This window comes from Castanea sativa, chromosome 7 (genome assembly GCF_040712315.1).
Source record: "Castanea sativa cultivar Marrone di Chiusa Pesio chromosome 7, ASM4071231v1".
In the NCBI taxonomy this organism is placed as follows: domain Eukaryota; kingdom Viridiplantae; phylum Streptophyta; class Magnoliopsida; order Fagales; family Fagaceae; genus Castanea; species Castanea sativa.
In genome coordinates, this window is record NC_134019.1 from 41,430,558 (window position 1) to 41,451,061 (window position 20,504).

A 20,504-nucleotide genomic window follows, 5' to 3' on the forward strand; every position below is an offset into this window, starting at 1 on the left:
TTTTTTCTCTAGACGTTATATTTGAAAATTGGTTAACTTCTTGACTCATCCTAAATTAATGGACTCCTTAATATGTAATAGGTATTATAAACCTCCTTATTATGTAATTGTAATATTTAAGAACGTGTATTATTCAGTGTTAGGGTGAATAATTTAATATGTTAAGTATGTGATGATTTGTTAAGTACATTTATAAAAGGGCGCAGCTTTCGTCCAGTGCTCAGTGCACTGGATGCATTGTGATTGCGACACGTGTCACAATTGGTGCAGCTCCAATGCACTGGAGAACTGGATATAAGCCACATCTTTTATAAAACCATGTAATTGAATATATAATAAAATTATGTGTTCCATGAAATGGTACCACTGAAATAGACCAATATAAAAATAGTTCTAAAGGACAAATTGGAACAGGATTGACATCTTTGAGATATAGTTTTTTTTTTTTAAGAAATTAATTTCATAAAAAATCTAGAGTTGTAACTAAACTCACATGCAAAGATATAAATTGTAATGGCAAAATACAAATAACTGCAATAATAAGTTCAAATCCAAATTAAAGAGATTATAGGACAATGAACAGTATTGTATTTTTCTTTTGGTTTTATGAATTAATGTACAAGATCGGACTAAGATTTAATAAGGGTTCTTGGTGAATGACCTAAGCTCACATAAACAATGGCTTCAGTTGGCTAATCTACAAAAGCATTTGCATCCTTGATGTTAAGAATATAAAGTAAGAGAGAAAGACTGAATAGTCTATATATCCTATGTAAACAATAATGTACAATAGAGAGCCTTATATAAGCTAGGTATGTGTGCAGTACAAGTAATATAAGTAAACTATAAATACAGTATATTGGCCAAGCCCAATTGGCTAATCTAGTCTAAGCTATACACTAACATCCCCCCTCAAACTTGAGGTGGCAAGGAGGAAGCCAACTGGAGTTTGGATATAAGATCTCGAAGACGACCAGGCGGTTGAGTCTTGGTGAAGATATCAGTAGGCTGGTCAGCAGAGGAGATGGAGAACACATAACCAACAAGCTCGACAACATTTTCATGTTTTAGTCTTGATACCGTGGAGACCTGTGAAGTTTTATGTCAACTTTCTAAGCAAAAAGAAGACAGATAGGAGCAAAGTGTAGTTCTGAGCATAACGAACTCTTATAGTACCTTTGCAGAAATTCTTGGTCAGGCTGTTTACTGGAGTAACTTTTTGATGGCTGCATTCTGTCCACCATTCAGGACACCATGATACACTCTTCCATATGAGCCCTCACCAATTAAAGCCTATAAACAAAAATTATCCGAAATATCCTTCAACTCTTCTACTGGAATGGCAGGGACAGCAACAGGTTGCATAGTTACAGTCTGTTTATCTTTTGGCACACTTCTTTCGCAGCATACATTCCATTATTGCCTGCATAATTCATGTTGACTTAGGTTGATGGAAACAAAATCAGCAGCCATAAAAGGAATATTAGAAATCAAATCACAATCAAAAAGCGCCGACAGAATGATAACACATGATAATGGCTAGCTATAATTACACATTGTATAGCTTCCCCCAAAAAAAAAGAATGGAAAATACGCAAGCAAGGATAAAGCACAAACAAATCACACAAAACAAGCATGGAAAATATAAAAGAAAAATTAACAACAAACAAGTTGCTCTAGCTGATTTCAAGCAGAACTTAAGGAATATCAACTAAAAACTCAGATAATAAGGAGCCACGCTTATACATCTTCCACCCAATTTTTTTGAAAAAAAAAAAAAAAAGAAAAGAAAAGAAAAAGAAAACCTCAACTAATTTGAGTGTAAAGGAGTAGCTTGGTCCAACCAAAAGAAGGAAAAAATAAGCGTGGTTTAGGAATACAGAATCACCTGGTGAATTATTTGACATGTATGGTCCAGTATCAGCAGCTTTATGGATATCATTTTCTTCACAACAGCCAATGCAGCTCATTGTCCTTCCTCTAAAAGTAAATGCCTCCAACAGAAAATTTAATCAGTTTTGGGTTGTATTACTATAATGTAATAAAAATACTTTACTAAGGGTGCTCCATACCCTGGAGGCCCAAACACAATCTATTCCCAGGTCCAAAAAGAAAAAGTGCCTTAATACGTGGTGGATTGTTAAGTTGTCAAAAAGATGGGGAAACAGAAGAACCAAAAAAACAAATTAAAAACAAAAAGGTAGAAAGGAAAGAACACTGATACTCTGATTCCAAAATTGAGAGCAAAAGCAAAAGTACCACCTTTTCTAATCTCTTTCAAACGCACATATATGACCTCCTTATGCAAGTGTGGGAATTGTGGCAAATAATGACATAATATTGATTAGAAAAGCAGTCCAGTAACTGATATCATATGCTACCCTGGTTGTCACAGTTTAAGCCTCAATGGCATAAAAATTCTCAACCTTAAATAAAAATTCTGCAAACGCCAATAAAACTCACATCTACACACCAATCCCACAACAAATCATCCCATTATACAGTTTACACTACACTAAGAGAATTAACACATAAAAATGCTAGATTTTATGAGCCATCACACAAAATCCATATAACATACAATTCTAAACTTTCCCCCTCTACAATCAAAAGAGAGTAATGACCCCAAAAGCAAAACACCACAAACTAATCAAAACACAAATGACACATAGTTCCAAGAACAGAATAACAAAACCAAGAACTGAAAAGAAGGGATGGGTAACACAAATTAAAGGGCTTCGAGGAAAATTCAACACAGACCCAGGAATCTACAGTCAAGAAAAGACTCACCTTTTTAGGAGTATAAGCAGATGATGCTTGAAAGCTGTATTCACTATTCACTAAAAGGCATAAATGTTACTCAAAATTCTCAGTATATGTTAGTATGAGTTATAAATGTTACTCATAATAAAGCCGGCTACATGCAAAGATAAGAGTGACATAATTTACACTTGCATGGAAATTTAGGAAGTTGGAAATTGAAAGTGAGCGGTTCTGTTTTTTAAGGCATTTCTGTTCTGCTTTGTATTGTCGCCCCGGTCTTTGCGCTACTAGCAACTTCTTTGTCATAATAAGCCTCCAAAAGGTGGTTTTAAACTTGTATTTATATTTAGCTTCACGGCGCTTTAGTCATTGGTTAACCATTTATTTTAAGAAAATTTTAACACTATTTTTATAAAAAAAATAAAAAAACTGTTAATAATTGATTTTTTTTTTCTTTTCCCATAAAACTTTTCTTTAAATGAATTATTAACCAATACCCTAAAAACATTCGTTAGCATTTCTCTTATACGTATATATTATAGAATTTAATACTCTTCTTTTTGCTAGGTGAATTTTATACTATTCTACACTACTATATTAGGAAACTTATTAATTACTTATGTGGGGGTACATTACCATAAATTTAATTAATTAAACTTATTTTTCATTTGTGACAAGAGTGATGAGAGAGTAACACATCACCTTTTTTTTTTTTTTTTTTTTTTTTTTTTTTTTTTTAAAAACAACACGTCACTGTATTTCAAGAGTGTTGAATAATTGACTCAACAATATATATATATATATATATATATATATATATATATATCTAAAAAAGGAAGCGTAGTATTTATTGTTGCTATACTTCTGTTAATCCACATTAGCGTCCACGTCATTATCATTTTTTTTTTTCCAATTTTTCTATAATTTTTTTTAAAATTTCCTTTTTATTTTATTTTAATATTTACACTTTCTCTAACATTTCTCTATCCCTTACATTTTCATCTCTCCACTACCCTCAACCTTAATATCACTCTTCATCTTTCCCTTCATCTACCTACTACCCTCTTCCTTAATATCACTCTTCATCTTTCCCTTCATCTTCCTTTTTTTTATCATTTCTTATTCACACACTCTTATTATAAATTTTTCATTATCTTTTCTATTCTTCACATACTTTTCCCTCACAAAAAAAAGGTTATCTCTCTCTCTCTCTCTCTCTCTCTCTCTCAATTTTTTGGTGAATTTTTTATTTTTCGTGCATCTCTACTTTAAGTTGATAGTTGTTGTGTTTTTTAGAACTTTATATTGAGCTGATGCGATTTAGTTTTGTGATTTAAGTTTTTTCACTCTTTAATTTTTAATTTTATCACATGTGTTTTTCTTTAAATTCTTAATTTGGGTTGCTTTGAATTCACCTATTTAGTTGTTCTATATATGTTAATTTTGTACAACATGACATTTGTTCTATCAAATTCCTTTAAGACTTGATACGTTATCTTTTCACTTGATTTTTTTCTCTCCTCATGTGTAGTGATTGATTTCTAACAAAAATTATTCTATTTATATATTTAGAAATCTATTACTTCTTAATTCCAACCGTTTAAATTTTGTATGGGCCATGGATTCTATTGAGCAATTAATATGAAAAATAAAATAAAAGTAAAATAAATTCTACAATAATTTGTTTTATAGGGATTGACTCCTCTAAGTTATGCATTGTTCCTTAAAAGTAGTGTGAGAGAAACTAATGTTTGTTCAGTCTATGTACCTAATGTTTCTAATCTTTTGAAAGTTTGTGGAGCATATACTCTACTAATTAGGCCATCTAAATCATTTGAATCAAAAATCAACTATAACATAAGGAACAAAGAAGTCATATTGCATTCATGTTCTCCTCATACCGTGATAAATCTAAGTAGTTGAATAGTATTGTTGTTTAATTGACCACTACTACATTTTTTTTTCCTTGAAAGCTACATACCATCGATCGTAACACCAAATGGATATTTCAAAGTTCATTTACATGATTACTTTGCTGTGTGGCGAGTTGAAACATTGTTGGGTAATGATGTACGTTAGATTGTATGTGTAGCCTCTTGACTTGCAAATGGTAAGTACTGATTTATGCTAAATTTTTGTTATTGGTATTCTTTAGAGCTATAATGGTTGATAGGTCCAATGAGGCTTCATTAATTTATGAGAGACTTCAATTTCACCCAAATGACAAGCAATAAAACAAGACAATTCATGTTCAACATCCAGGTTTATTATATTAAAAAAAATGATATGTCCACAACATTTTCACGACATTTTTACAACAAATCTTAAGTGGTTGGTTGTTATTGTTGGGGCAAAAAAGTAATCTTAGTGTTAGGTTCAAATTTGAACTAATAACAACTAATCACCTATGATTTGTTGTAAAAATATTGTGAAAATGTTGTGGATGTAGCATCTCTCTAAAAAAAAATGCTTAGCTTTTTGGTAACCACCAATTTGTTTTGTTAACTCAACATCATAAAGTAACTTTAATTTAGTTACATGGATAGGCTTTATCATTTTTCAAGTTGCAAAAAAAAAAAAAAAAAAAAAATATATATATATATATATATATATATATATATATATATATATATATATATATATATATATATATATATATATATATTCAAGCTAACATCAATAGCACTACTACAATTGACCATTTAAATTCAGTCATATCCTCCATATCATTAAATTATTAATATTTTCTCATTTTTTTAATTTTAAAAAAATTAATTAATTAATTAAATACAAATAAATAAAAATTTCCTTATAAAATTATACTCATTTTTTTAACATTTACACTTTTTCTTCAACATTTCTCATTCCTTTCACATTTTCATCTCCCCACTACCGTCTACCTTAATATCACTCTCCATCATTCCCTTTATCTTCATTTATTTTGTTTATTCTTATTCTTATCCTCTTATTATAAATTTTTCATTATCTTTTTTATTCTATATTTCTATGCATAATTTTCCCTCACAAAAAAAGTTATTTCTCTCTTTCAATTTTTTGGTGGGTTTTTTATTTTTCTTGCATCTCTGCTTTAGGTTATTAATTTTTTGTATTTTTAAGAACTCTACTTTGAGTTGATGCAATATAGTTTTGTGTTTTAAGTTTCTTTCTTTTTTGTTGACTTTGATTGTCAAATGTTATCCTATTGTATTATAAAGAATATAATGTTATTCTATTACATAACATAATTTGGATGATTTTATCATATAAGAATTTTACATAAGTTACATAGAAAAGTAAAACAACAATATATATATATATTTATTTATTTATTTATGAGATAACTCTAAAAAAAATTATCACGTGCAACGCGTGGGTGTGCGACTAGTTTTTATAACTTTTGACATGATTTATTACGATTGGTGCAATAAAAAAATTGTGTCAGTAATACACTGAAGTGGAAGTAATGTTATTGTAAGCATTGTCAATATTTATAAATAAAGGGAAATTTTATTAAATACCCTAAGAGTATTGATTTAAGAACCATTTTTAGAAATATTTTATTGGAAATTGATAAATTAATTATTTTTTCTGACAGTTTTTTATATTTTCCATGAAAGTGATGTTAAAATTTTTTTAATTTGGTTTATTAACAATTGTCCTAAGAGCACTAGCTAACGTGACTCATTTTTTAATAGAAAGATCATCTTAATTGAAACACAACAAAATGGATATTAATAGCTGTTGGCATGTGATTATGACGATAAGTATGTAACGGAATCAAACTTGAAGATTGTCAATTCTTTGGTTAGAGGAAGCAGATAAGACCTTGCTCACTTTTATGGCAAACTGTCACTGCTTGGCATCATCGTCTCAAGCTTTAGGTAAATAACAGTGTTGCCAACATGCTTGCGTTGTCAAAAAAAAAAAATTTCAACAAAGCTATCCAATTCATGTTAGCAGGTAACATGCAGCGTTCATTATAAATAGTAAGAGAAAAATTCATTAATAAATATTTCTTCTCAAGTTACAAAACCAAAAGTCTTTCACATATTAGGAAAAGTTTTTTTTCCCCCCTAAACATAATCAGAAAAAATATATTGAACCCTGAATATACACTGTTATTTACTTTTGGGAGTATTTATATTTTAAAGCAATGCTTCCTTGAAATGAATACATTTGCATTCTGAGGCCCTTTTTCTTTTCTTCTCTCATTTCTAATCTTGTCAGACATGTCCTAATGCCTGGGCCCAATTTGCTGGATTTTCAAGAGATTTTTGTTGGATATATTTCAACAATTTACTTTTGTGATTAAACAAAAAGGAACAACATCCAAATCTAAATATAAGCAATAAGACATAAATGTGAAAGACAAAAGCAATAATAGATACTGTATATATGTGAAGAAATTTCCAACTAATTAAAAACTCACAGATCAAATGCATAAAGGATGAACGATACAGATCAAGTCTTGAGTTTGACACAATGTCCTTTAAGTAGATTTCGCCCTTCACATAATTTGTGATACTTTGAGACTCACAGATGTCTGCCTCCCAGGATAAAATGATCTATAGCAAGGAGAAGAAGCACATAAATTCGGTATTGTACGAACTAATCTATGTCTTTTTCTCTCTCTTTGACTCAAATGGTAATGCACAAAATATTCTCTTTGGGAGAGTTTCTAAAAAATTGTTTTTAATGAATGATGGATTATGAATATATATGTTACTGAACAAACACAATGTTTCATAAATAACTACTGTATATAGACTTACTAACTCAAAAAATAAAATAGTAAAATAATAAAATATTAGTATTATTTGGACAAGAGGACTCAGTCCACACATGCCTAAAGCTCAACCTATAAGCATATAAACCCATATTCTTTATCATTTCCTATGTGGAACTTAAGGATTCTCACCATTACAATATCATGTTCAAGTGAACACATTAGGATTCAATTTCTTATTCACTCCATACTATTTTTTCAACAATTTGTTAGTACTATTTGTTTGTTGATAACACAAGGACTTCGCAGTAAAACTACTAGTGCATGAGAGACCCTTACAGCAACCCTAACTCTCATGAACTGATCCAACAAAGTATTGGAAGATTTATAGGACGAACCACCCTTTCATGAAGATACTCCAAACCCCTTGCAACATCTAGATGTATATGAATTCTTTGTCACCTTGCTTAGAATCAAGACCAATAGTGCTCAAGAGGCAATCCTTAATAATCAATGATAATGCCGAAAATCATCAGTAAGCTACACAGTCCCTACGTTCTCTTAGACAAGACCTGTGCAACAAAAAAGAAGAAAACCCTATTGAGAGTACCGGTATGGTACCGGCCAAATACCTTCTAAAGGTTAAGTTAGAGAACTTTCACAACTCTAGAGTGCTAGAATCAAGGTAATTATGCGTACCTTGATTTCTGAGGGTTTTGGGTTTTTATAGTAGTGTAGAACCGACTTTTGTTTCTTGGAGAAGAAGATGTTTCCTTTTAGGCAAGATCCTCATAAATACACGTATTTTACGGGATCTTTTCTATATAAAGATTTTGTTGATTAGGGTTGATTGTAGGGCACAAGACAGTTCCATTTGAAGTTTCTTGAAGACCACTTAAGCCATGTGGATGCCACGTGGCTTTGCCACTCGTCCACTTTGTATCCATCTACTTGGAATCCATCCATCAAGGAGAGTCCATCCTCCTTAGACATGATCCGTCTTCTTCTTCTTATGTTTTGATCATCCATTATCCTAGTATCATCGCCCATGGCAGGTTTTATTGAACGAGTCTATCTACCTTAATTTTATCCTCTTCAGTTGCCCCCTCACTCTATGGGTCCGTCACCTTATTTTTCGGACGGACCCATGGAGTGACAGTCTAACTCAACCCATGGGAAATGCATTCTGATTGACAAATTAGCCTAGAGCCATTAATGTAGTAGGGGTACGTGGCATGTTTTTAGTGGTTAATCATTCAGACCAAAGCGTCCTTTCGTCTTCTGTGCCTTTCCTTCTATATAAATGTTGTTCCCCCTCTCATTCTTACGGACCCATGGAGTGACAGTCTAACTCAACCCTTGGGAAATACATTTTGATTGATAGGCTAGCCTAGAGCCATTAATGCAGTAGGGGCACGTGGCATGTTTTTAGTGGTTAATCACTCAGACCGAAGCGTCCCTTCGTCTTCCGCGCCGTTCCCTTTATATATATGTTGTTCTCCCTCTCATTCTTACTTTGCACAAGAATTTTCTAATGCCAGAACGCTACTGTCTACTTGCTTTTCAGCTACATCTTCTCCATTGCTTGGTGCAACCGTCTACCTTGCTTTCTCCGTTTCCTTCCTTTGCGTCATTCAACTGTAAGTATCCTTCTCCTTACGCTGAACTTTTTTGATATTCACTTTAAATGTTGCATGCCCGTCACCTATGTAAACTTGTAGAGTCTTGGAGGTTTATCCGTCACGTGTAGGTGATAGATATCTAGTGAGGTGTCGAGTGATCAATCATGTGTCCGGGAAGAAGCGGGCTACGATGAGATGTATCTGTCAAGTTAGGATGACCCCAACACCTTTTATGATGAAAGGGTTCTGTCTATCAATTCTCCTTCCTCGGAGGAGGATAAGGACGTGGACGTGGTCGGATCAGAGGGTGGTTTAGGTGGGGATTCAAACAGTGAAGACGTATACTTCGTTGATCCTCCCATCCAATTCGTAATAGGCAATGATGGTCTTAGGGAGTTTATCCTTCTCCTGTTATGGATGGCAAATGACTTCAACTCTAGCATCAAGGCAAAACATTTCGAGACCCTTAGGGAAAGATACTATATTCCCGTCGGCATCCCTATTCGTCTGCCTTTCAAATCCGAAAAGTGCTACTACCAAGGTATCGAGGACGTCGAGTTGTACGAGCAAATATTTAAGGCGAGACTTAGATTCCCTCTAAGTGCTTTTCACTGCTGTCTACTTCAATACTTGGGGCTGGCTGTCACCCAGATTTCTCCGAATGCCTGGAGAGTCTTCCTTGGCGCGAAAGTTTTGTATGGAGTCTTGTTTGATGGGAAGTGTAGGATGACGGTGGAGGAGTTCTTCCACTGCTACCATCCATCAGAAATCAACCAGTCTAAGGGTATGTACAATTTCCTACCAAGGAAGCATGTATTTAGGCTAGTGTGTGACACCCCTGATTCAAACAAAAACTGGAAGAGCCGGTACTTCTTTATTCAAGGCAACAACTGGATGTGTCACCTTGACGATTAGGAGTACATGCTTGTAGACAAAACTTGGGGTATAATGCCTCCGTCTAGTAGGTGTCCATCTGGTTTAATTTTGTTTTTTTATTATTTATTGTTGTTGGCCTAACCGTCCTCTTTTTGCAGTTCGAGACCATCTAGAGGTGACTTTGGAGCAGTGGAGCTTTCTAGTAAAAACCTTTAAGATTAAATTGGCAGAGAGGACGTGGGCGAAGCTTGTTACCTTGGACATGATCCATTGGTATTGTGACATTCCTGAACCTACTGCAGCTGCCCATCGCTACAATAGTCAAGCATGCAGACGTAAGTCCGTCGTTCTTTACTTTTTCCTTTATTTACTATGATTTACCTAACTCTTTCTTTCCATCCAATTTGGTGCAAAAATGGAAGAAGGCAAAAGGAGGGCTTTTATCAAACAATAGGTTGCTGCACAGAAGAAGCAGGAAGGAAGCTTGCCACCCAAGGGGACAGGTCCGGTCAACTCGTCCATGAAGAGAAAATCGTTGGACAAGACCGACCGTCTTCCTAAAAAACCTAAGGTTACAGTGGGGTCAGCCGTTGGGGTGAACCCTAACACGAAGAAGCTGCCCCCTTTGCCTGGTCCAAGGAAGGGTAAAGGCATCATGATGGGTCAGGTTCCTGTCACTAAAAAACACCCTGTCCTCCTTTGTGAGGACTCTCAATATGCCCTTGAGCAACTTTCGTCCATCATCAAAGATGATGACTATAAGGACTTAAGCAACCATGCAACCGAGGCTATGAAGGAGATGGGTCTCTTTAGCATTGCATAGGTATGTACATCTGCCCCTTTCTTCTTCCCGTCAAGTTGTCTCCTTACTTTTCTAACCCTTGTTTTTTATTTTTGCAAGGGATGCTTATGATGAAGGGCTTGATGGACCGTTACCTATACCAGGAGACGGTGATGGATCGTGTGAAAGCGAAGGCGAAGGTGACAGAGGCGAAGGCGGAGCTAGGGGAGCTGAAAGCCTAGAAGGTGGTCCAAAAGAAAAAGCTTGCTGCGTTGGAGCAACTCTGGGGTGAGTTGGAGAAGCAAGCGGAGGTGTTGAGAAAAGTCCTCAAGGACAAGGAGGGAGAGATCAAGGGTGCCAAGGATAAGCTCCGTCAGGCTAAGGAAGATGCGATACGGGAATATCGTGACTCTAACACCCTCCTAAAGGAGCTTAGTGGCTCTTTTGCTGACTGCTTTGACAATTGCTTCCATCAAGTCAAGCCCTTTTTTCCAAACCTGGACCTGTCCCATATTTCCCAAGCCCAACTCCAGTCCAGCCCGTCTACTCCAAAAGCACCAATGAGTTGTTTGCTGATGACACCACCGTCGACCCTTAAGAAGACAGGGAAACTGCTTCTCATGAAGATCAAGCCAAATCTATCAGGGACGAAACTTTTCCACTTGAAGAGGACCAGACGGCTGAAAGGAAGGATGGAGAGAACCTTGTGGATCAACAATAGTTTTTCTTTTTACTTTGATTTAATTTTTCCTTTTTTGAATGTAAAGATCTTTTGGGAGAACAATATTTTTGTCAATTTAACCATTGCCTATTGCTTTCTAGGCTTTACATGTAGACATTTTCCCTTTATGGGCCTTTATAATATTTTGGTATCCGTCGCTTGTATTTTGATTATATATATGACAATATATGTTTGCAATATATCCGTCTACTTTGGACTTAATAAATTTAAATCATCCCAATGGATGAACCCGTCCACTTGTGGACTTAATAAATTTAAGTCATCCCTTGGGATGAACCCGTCCACTTGTGGACTTCATGGATTCGAATCATCCTTTGGTAAGAACCCGTCCACTTGTGGATTTCATAGATTTAAGTCATCCCTTAGGATGAACCCGTTCACTTGTGGATTTCATAAATGTAAGTCATCCCTTATGATGAATCCGTCCACTTGTGGACTTCAAGGATGTAAGTCATCCCTTAGGATAAACTCGTTCACTTGTGGACTTCATAAATGTAAGTCATCTCTTAGGATGAACTCGTCCACTTGTGAACTTCATGGATGTAAGTCATCCTTTAGGATGAACTCATCCACTTGTGGACTTCATGAATTCAAATCATCCTTTGAGATGAACACGTCCACTTGTGAACTCTATAGATTTAAATCATCCCTTAGAATGAATCCATCCACTTGTGGACTTTATAAATTCAAATCATCTCTTGGGATGAGCCCGTCCACTTATGGGCTTAATAAATGCAAGTCATCCCTTAGGATGAACCCGTCCACTTGTGGACTTCATTAAATTAAATCATCCCTTAGGATGAGCCCGTCCACTTGTGGACTTAATAAATGTAAGTCATCCCTTAGGATGAACCCGTCCACTTGTGGACTTAATAAATATTTCTGTAGACATACACATGGCATATCTGAATAACTCCTCTTATTGTGATAAATATGCATGTAAAAACTGTTCTCAAAGAATAAAAAACTATCATTCGGGCTTAAAAAGTACTGCCAATAGTAAAAATTAATTAAAGGAAATAAACTGGAAATAAAGAGTATTGTTGTTCGTGCTGTCTTCTACTGGTAATATTTCTTCAAGTGCTCCATGTTCTATGGGTGATGCAACTTTTGTCCGTCTAGCCTCTCCAAGTGCCAAGTGCCTCTCCTTTGCCATGACGCGATCTTGTAGGGTTTTTCCCAACTAGGTCCTAACTTTCCTTGTGAGAGATTTCTTGGGGCGCTTGTCACCTTCTTGGAAATCCCTGTGTCTAACTTGGGAGTTGTAGTACTTAGCCATAAGGTCCTAGTATCGTGTTAACCTCTGCTCAGCCATCGCCTTGAGCTCGTCCACCAAATCAAGCTGAAGGCGCATAGCTTCATCATTTCTACTCTCATCAAGGTTTTCAACTTTATAGCTTGTGAGTCCGACCTCAGCCGGGATGACTGCCTCGCTTCCTTATACTAGTCAAAATGTAGTCTCTCCTATAGGCGTCCTTGTCATCGTCCTGTAAGCCCACAAAAAGCTTGGCAATTCTTCCGGCCATATTCTCTTTGCTCCCTCGAGCTGAGTCTTAATGATTTTGAGCAAGAATCGGTTTGTGACCTCGACTTGTCCGTTGGCTTGAGGGTGGGCGGGTGATGAGTAGTGATTCTTAATTCCCAACTGTGAGTAAAAATCCCTGAACGAATCGTTGTCAAACTGCTTCCCGTTGTCTGAGACCAGTACTCTGGATATACCGTACCTACAAATGATGTTCCTCCATACAAAGCTTCACACATTCTTCTCCGTAAGGGTGGCGAGGGCTTTGACTTCTACCCACTTGGTGAAGTAGTCTATACCGACTACTAGGAATTTCAATTGTCTAACTGTTGTTAGGAACGAGCCCATGATATCCAACCCCCATTGAGCAAAAGGCCATGGAACCACCATTAGGGTGAGCTCCTCTACTGGTTGTCTGATGAGGTTGCCAAACCTTTGACACTTGTCGTAAGTTTTAACGTACGCATGGGCATCCTTCTACATGGTGGGCCAATAGTATCCCGCCCAAATCAGTTTCTGCACTAAAGACTGCAATCCTGAATGGTTCCCACAGATTCCTTCATGGATTTCTCTCATGATATAGTCTGACTCCTCAGATTTAAGACACCTCAGGTACAGATGGTAGAAACCCCTTTTGTACAAGAAGCCTTTCATTAGCACGAACCGTGCTGCCTGAACCTTTAACTTCCTAGCGGCCTCCTTGCCGTCTGGTAGCATGCCGTCCTTTAAGTAGGAGGTTATTGGTGTTGTCCAGTTGCTTCTGGAACCTATCTCCTACACACTAACATTGTCTATTAATGGTGAATTTTGAACAAAGGACAGTACCTAACTAGGGATGAGCATGTGTTCTGCTGATGCAGCCTTGGCAAGATGGTCGACTTACTCATTCTCTTCATCTGTTCACCCTTGCACTCGTAGTCGCCATTTTCATGACTTGTGACTACCTAAGAATCGCAATACACGACCACATCTACGGCTCTTACTGCTTTGGCTAGATCGAGCCCTACTATCAAGGCTTCGTACTCCACCTCATTATTGGTCGTAGGGAAGTCGAGTCGAATCATGCATTTGATCTCATCCCCTTCTGAGGAATGGAATACTATACTAGCTCCACCAGCCTGTCTGTTGGACGACCCGTCCATGTGGACAATCCATTGAGGCTATGCTCCTATCCCCTGGCCTTCCATGTTGGTGAATTCCGCTATGAAGTCTGTGATGACTTGCCATTTTATGGTCGTTCGTGGGCGATAATGTACATCAAATTCACTTAACTCAATTGCCCATAATGCCATCCATCCAACTACTTTAGGGCTGCTCATTGCTCTCTGCAGAAGCTTGTCTGTTAAGACGACCATAGTGTGGGCCTGGAAGTATGGCTTGAATTTACGAGTTGCAGTCACTAACGTGAAGGCGAACTTCTCCATTGGGGGGTACCTCGCTCCTACACAAACACCCATTTCTTCTGACGGATGGGAGAAAAGGAAGGCGATACATTCAACTTGTGGACTATGACCAAAGGATCAATTCTGGACATGTCTTCATGGCTCTAGGCGAAAACGTCCTGGTTATCCTTTAGAAATGCTGTGAGTGCCTGATGGACTAGTAGGTTAGCGAGAGTGCCAATCCTGGTCGTTTGCTCAAGCTTAGAGTCATCAAGGAGTACCTCTTCCAACCCCTCTATAGGCTCTGCCATCGTCCGCTATTCTTCTATGCACATGGTTTGTGAATGATCGTTCATCTCCAACATGGCAATGTAGCACTTGCTTGCTGCTTCTTGATCTCCTCGTACCTTTCCCACTCCATACTCGGTGGGGAAATTGATCATCAGATGGTAAGTTGAAGTTACGGCATTCCATGAATTAAATGTAGGACGACCCATGATGGCATTGTAAGCGGGCGAATAGTAAACAACTAGGAATGTGACATCCTTGGTGATCTATTAAGGGTAATCACCAACTGTTACGGGTAAAGTGATCGCACCGAGGGGGTGTACTCTTGTTCCTCAGAATCCAACGAATGGCACATTAGTTGGAACCAATCGTTCTCTCTCAATCCTAATCTGCTAGAACGCCGGGTAGTAGAGTATATCAACAGAGCTCCTATTGTCCACAAGGACCCGGTGAGTGTTGTTGTCCCCAACCTGTATGCTAGCTACAAGCGCATCGTCGTGTGGGTGATGGAGGATGCCGAGCATCCTCCTCTGTGAACCCAATTACTGGGTTGTTGATGCATGTCATCTTTAGGACTAAACCGGTCAACTGGACATTCTAAACCATCCTGAGGTAGGTCTTGCATGCCTTCCGGGTTAAATCGGAGGTTGTGGTGCCCCCTACAATCATCCTTATGTCTCCTAGGGGTGGCCTAGGACACTCGTTTTCCCTCTGGGCGGCTTGCTCTTGTGGTTGGTTTATTCTTTCCTTGCTGATGAATCTTTGCAATTTTCCTTGTTTGATAAGGGCTTCTATCTGCTGTTTCAAGTCATAGCAATCGAATGTATCGTGACTGTGATCATGGTGAAAGCAATAGTACTTGTCTTTGGACCTCTTGCTAGGGTCTCCTCTCAACTTGCCAAGAAATGTCAAGGCTTCTTTGTCCTTGATCTACATTAGGACTTAGTCAAGTGGGGCATTTAGCGAGGTGAAGCTTGCGAACCTTCTTGTGGGGGGTTTTGAGCACCTATCCTCCCATCTATCCCCAATCCTTGTTGTCTTCCGTCCCCTGTCTTGACATGCTTCTTCTTGTCTTTCCCTCTTCTTGGGCTTCTCCTTTTAAGCAAGCAACGCGTCTTCTGCATTCATATACTTAGTAGCCTAATAAAGTACATTCGATATGGTTTTCAGGTTATTTTTGTATAAGGAAAACAAAAACTTCCCCTTCCGTAATCCATTGGTGAATGCTGCCACGAGTATCTTGTCATCGGCTTCATCAATTGAGAAGGCCTCCTTATTAAAATGGGTGATGTAAGACCTTAGTGTCTCATCCTCCCGCTGCTTGATGTTCATCAGACTTGTAGTGGACTTCTTATACCTGTGCCCCCCAATAAAGTGCGAAGCAAACTAGGCGCTTAACTCCTTGAAGGTACTAATAGAGTTTGGTGTCAACCTATTGAGCTATACCCCTGCGGGGGCCTTCAACGTAGTGGTAAAGGCTCGACACATGATCTCATCCGCCATGCCTTACAGGTGCATGAGAGTTTTGAACGACTCTAGGTGGTCCAAAGGATCCATTGACCCGTCGTAGGTTTCTACTTATGGCATACGGAACTTTGGTGGAAGGGGGAATAAAGTGACGGGTGCAGTGAAAGGCAAGTCCGTCCGATGGACTAGTTCATCGAGGTCATTTAATACCTGTCCTTTTAGGGCGTTCATCATGAAATCCATCCATTCCTTCATCATCTACATCTCTGCGACCATGTATGGTCGGAGCCATATCCATGGCAGATGGACGACTTGTATCCTGTCGCTTTGGTCTGCTTGGGTCGTTGCTACCTTCAAGCCTTTCTTGATCCTTTCGCTCGGTGCTAGTACCTTCTTGATCCTTATCTTGATTATTAAGCCCTACGTTCTTTTGGCGTAGCTGTTCCTCTAGGTCATGGTTTTGCTTGGTGAGGCATTCTGTAGCCGTGGCGAGGGTCTAAACTTGTCTTTTGAGCACGGTGGTACATGGCTCGTCTCCTTGATTATTGTTGGTGGTCCTCATCGAGCGAGTAAGTACCATGCAACTCTTTGTCTAGAAAGCGAGAGTATGGTGTAATTCCTTTCCCACAAATGGTGTCAACTAATGATGCCAAAAATCATCAATAAGCTACACGGTCCCTACATACCCTTAGACGAGACCTACACAAAAAAAAGAAGACCCTACAGAGAGTACCGGTATGGTACTGGCCAAATACCCTCCAAAGGTTAAGTCAAAGAACTTTCACAACTCTAAAGTGTCAGAGCTAAGGTAAATTATGCGTACCTTGATTTCTGAAGGTTTTAGGTTTTTATGTGTAGAACTGGCTTTTGTTTCTTGGCGAAGAAGATGTTTCCTTGTATGGAAGATCCTCATAAATACACATATTTTACGGGATCTTTTCTATATAGAGATTTTGTTATTTAGGGTTAATCGTGGGACACAAGACATTTCCATTTGAAGTTTCTTGAAGACCACTTAAGCCATGTGGATGCCACATAGCTTTGCCACCTGTCCACTTTGTATCTGTTTACTTTAATCTGTCCATCAAGGAGAGTCCATCCTCCTTGGACACAATCCGTCGTCTTCTTCTTACGTTTTGATCATCCATTATCCTAGCACCGTCGCCCATGGTAGGTTTTATTGAACAAGTCTGTCTACCTTAATTTTATCCTCTTCAATCAATAATGTTTCTTGGCCAAGAATTCAAAACATGAACTTGTTATCAAGAGACAAAAAAGTCGTACAACACATCACAAACTTCAAGACTACCTTGATGAGAGCTTATCTATTTCACAACACAATGGTATAATTCATTGAGCATACAACTCATACACTTGCTTTTAGGTAATACAATTATTGAATAAAAGGTACCCCCAAATGTGGAAGTAAACTCTACCTGGGAATAAATAAGGTGAATAAATATTCATCCATAAACAATACAATATTGCTTCAAAATGTAAAAAATAAAAACCCCTGACAAACATAATTGAACCACTACATAAAGATAACTTCAAATTCATTTCAATGTATCCCACATCACTTGGTATCCATAATGATTTTAAATAAACTCAGAAGTTCAATTCCTTCATCAGAGACTATATAATTACACAAAACATTTAAGCACCTCCACTTCCACCTCTGCCATTTTTTTGTTTAATTTGTCAATACAACAATGTGTTCAAATCTAATTTGGGAAACCTAATATAATGCCCCACTAAGAAATAGGAAAATAAAAGGCATACTTTGAGGGTACTATAAATAGAATTAAAAAGCATGAACTTGGAATCATGGAAACACAAATGCCCAACAACACATCAAAAACTTAAAGACTACTGTGACGGTTCAATTCATCAGACGTACAGCTTAAATCTGCTTAGGTGATACATTTATAAAATCAAGGATGCCCCTAATTGTGGAACAAAACTCAACATGGGGGAAAATAAGGTGGACAAATTAATATTCATCTATAAACAATTTGATTTGGCTTCAGAAATTGTTTAAATACAGAAATAGTAACCCTGCAAACACAAACTAACCACAAAATAAAGATAGCTTCTAATTCATGTTGCTAAGGTAGACAAATTAATATTCATCTACACAAGTATTTGCATCCTTGACAGTGTGACGGGGAGCTCTACCATACCGTGTCAGTGAAATCAAAGTCTACTTCAGCATTTGTTTCTAGTTCCATAATCATGTTTCTTATACTCCTGTTGCAAGCCAATAATCAACCAGCTTATACTCCTCCTCCTACTCCTACTCCTACGCCTCCTCTTCTCCTTCTTCCTTTCCTTCTCAGACTCTACCCTTTCTCTGTTGAGCTTCAGAGTGCAAAAGAAAAACAGTCATTTTGGCATAAGCTAAACAAGTAATCAAGAAAAAAAGCAGTATCAAGGTAATTCCTTGATTCCCATAATTTAGTAACTCCAAAGACATAAGTCTTAGCAACATGTATTGACAATAGTTTCATAAATATTATTTAATTTAAAAATAACAACATACGCTTCCTTTTCAAAACATGCATTCCCTCTTAAGCAATATTCATTATTCAGAATTCTCTCTGTCACCTCAGAATGATATTTCTGCCAACTAAATAGTTTCTGAAAATTCCTTAAGCATAACCATCTCCTGATTTAGGACTAGTTACTATTACTTCAAATACAAGAAGATTAACTGTCCAACTTTCTTCCATTATTCATGCTATGAACAAAAAAGCTATTAAAGCAAAGAGTTCAAGGTAACATTTAAAATTGAGAATTCTATCTTTAATTGTTACATTATGCTACTACTCTTAAAGTTTTTTCTAATTAGGGCCGCTCACCCACGTTTTACCAGTGAAATTTCCTATAAATGTCACCTAGATTCTCATCAGTTATTGTTCTTTTTTTTTTGCTTACAACAAGTGGGGAGGGGGCATTCGAACCCAAGTTCTCCCATGGGAATGACCTAATAGTGTCATTGAACCACAAGGCTCTTGTCTCATTAATTATTCCATAAAGAATACATGCAATTACACACACAATATTATTATTATATTCTATCTTGCCACCTCCTTATGCAAGACAAAAGCCACATATAGCATCACTTTGATATCAATGACATTCGAATTACCATTACAGAAAATTATGATGCAGAGCTTTTATGAGTGTAAATTCCCTAATTTAATAAGACTAGGTTTATCTCTACAACAATATTTTCATTAGTACATTTTACATGTATCTATAACTAGAATGCTTATAAAGCCATTACCCAAGCAAATAAATTTATATTTAATTGATCCAAGATCTCTAATTAAATTTCTGTTTAAATAAGCATCCTTAATATTATTATGCCTTAAGAGGACTCGAACCTTCACGATTTTCAATCTTTTGTGTCTACCATTTCACCACCAAGATATCTTGAAAGTAAATCCTATTCCATGAAGCACAAATTGAAATTCTTTCCTAAGTTTCCATGAAAATCATTAATAAAGGTCCCAAACAAACACCCTTTTAGGACTCTAAAGCTTCAAAATTAGAACTATTAAGCAACAGCTGCAACTCCCAGCTAAAAAGGTAAAGTCCATTAAAGCAGCAGTTGAAGGCATCAGCAACTAGCTGGGTTTTGGATCTTAGATAATATATACATATAGCCACCTGATAAATAACCTAAAAATCACCTTTCTTTCGTGATTGGTCTTTTCAACTCTTTTTCTGACACGTCTTCAAAATAAAAGCTCCTGATGAAAACAAAAGTTTCAGAAGTTAATGACAAAAGTGAGAATAAAAAATATCAAATTGAGCGGTTTAAGTACTCTATGAATTTACAAATACTTACTTGTAGGCATGATTATCACCAAATGGTCCCTTCAAAAACAACAACTCAGAAATGCTACAGCGGAAAGGAATTTCTGCATCTGCATATGCTGCAAAAGCCCTGATAATGGCATCGACCATGCAAGAATAAACACCAGGAAATCTTTCTGTAATAATTGGTTCAAGTTCTGAATGCAGGGGTAGGGATTCCAGTTTAGGTTTCTCTGACTGTGCTCTAATCTGTTTAAAAAATAATAATAATAACCACATACAACAACAACAACAACAAATTCAAAAGAGGAACAAAAGTTTAATAATAACCTAGCTGATTCTACATATTTGGTAGAATGAGTTTGTATACTATTAGAGAATAGATGATAATAAGTGTAAAAGAAAGCTTGATATTGTTGCGGAAGAAAGCCAAGAAGAAAGGAAGCAAGTCAAATATCTAACTTCTTGCAATACGACAATAGCTTTAGTTGTATAGATAAAAGCTAAAAG

General features: G+C 36.9%; 1 long non-coding RNA gene across 1 annotated transcript; it reads right to left on the reverse strand.

Moving 5' to 3' along the window:
* Positions 1–18,108: 18,108 nt before the first annotated feature.
* LOC142642256 (uncharacterized) lies at positions 18,109–20,243 on the reverse strand. Its single transcript, XR_012845623.1, has 3 exons — positions 20,026–20,243; positions 19,868–19,927; positions 18,109–18,530 (listed from the first exon to the last, which is right to left on the reverse strand). It is a non-coding gene; the product is annotated as an uncharacterized LOC142642256 (long non-coding RNA).
* Positions 20,244–20,504: the final 261 nt, after the last annotated feature.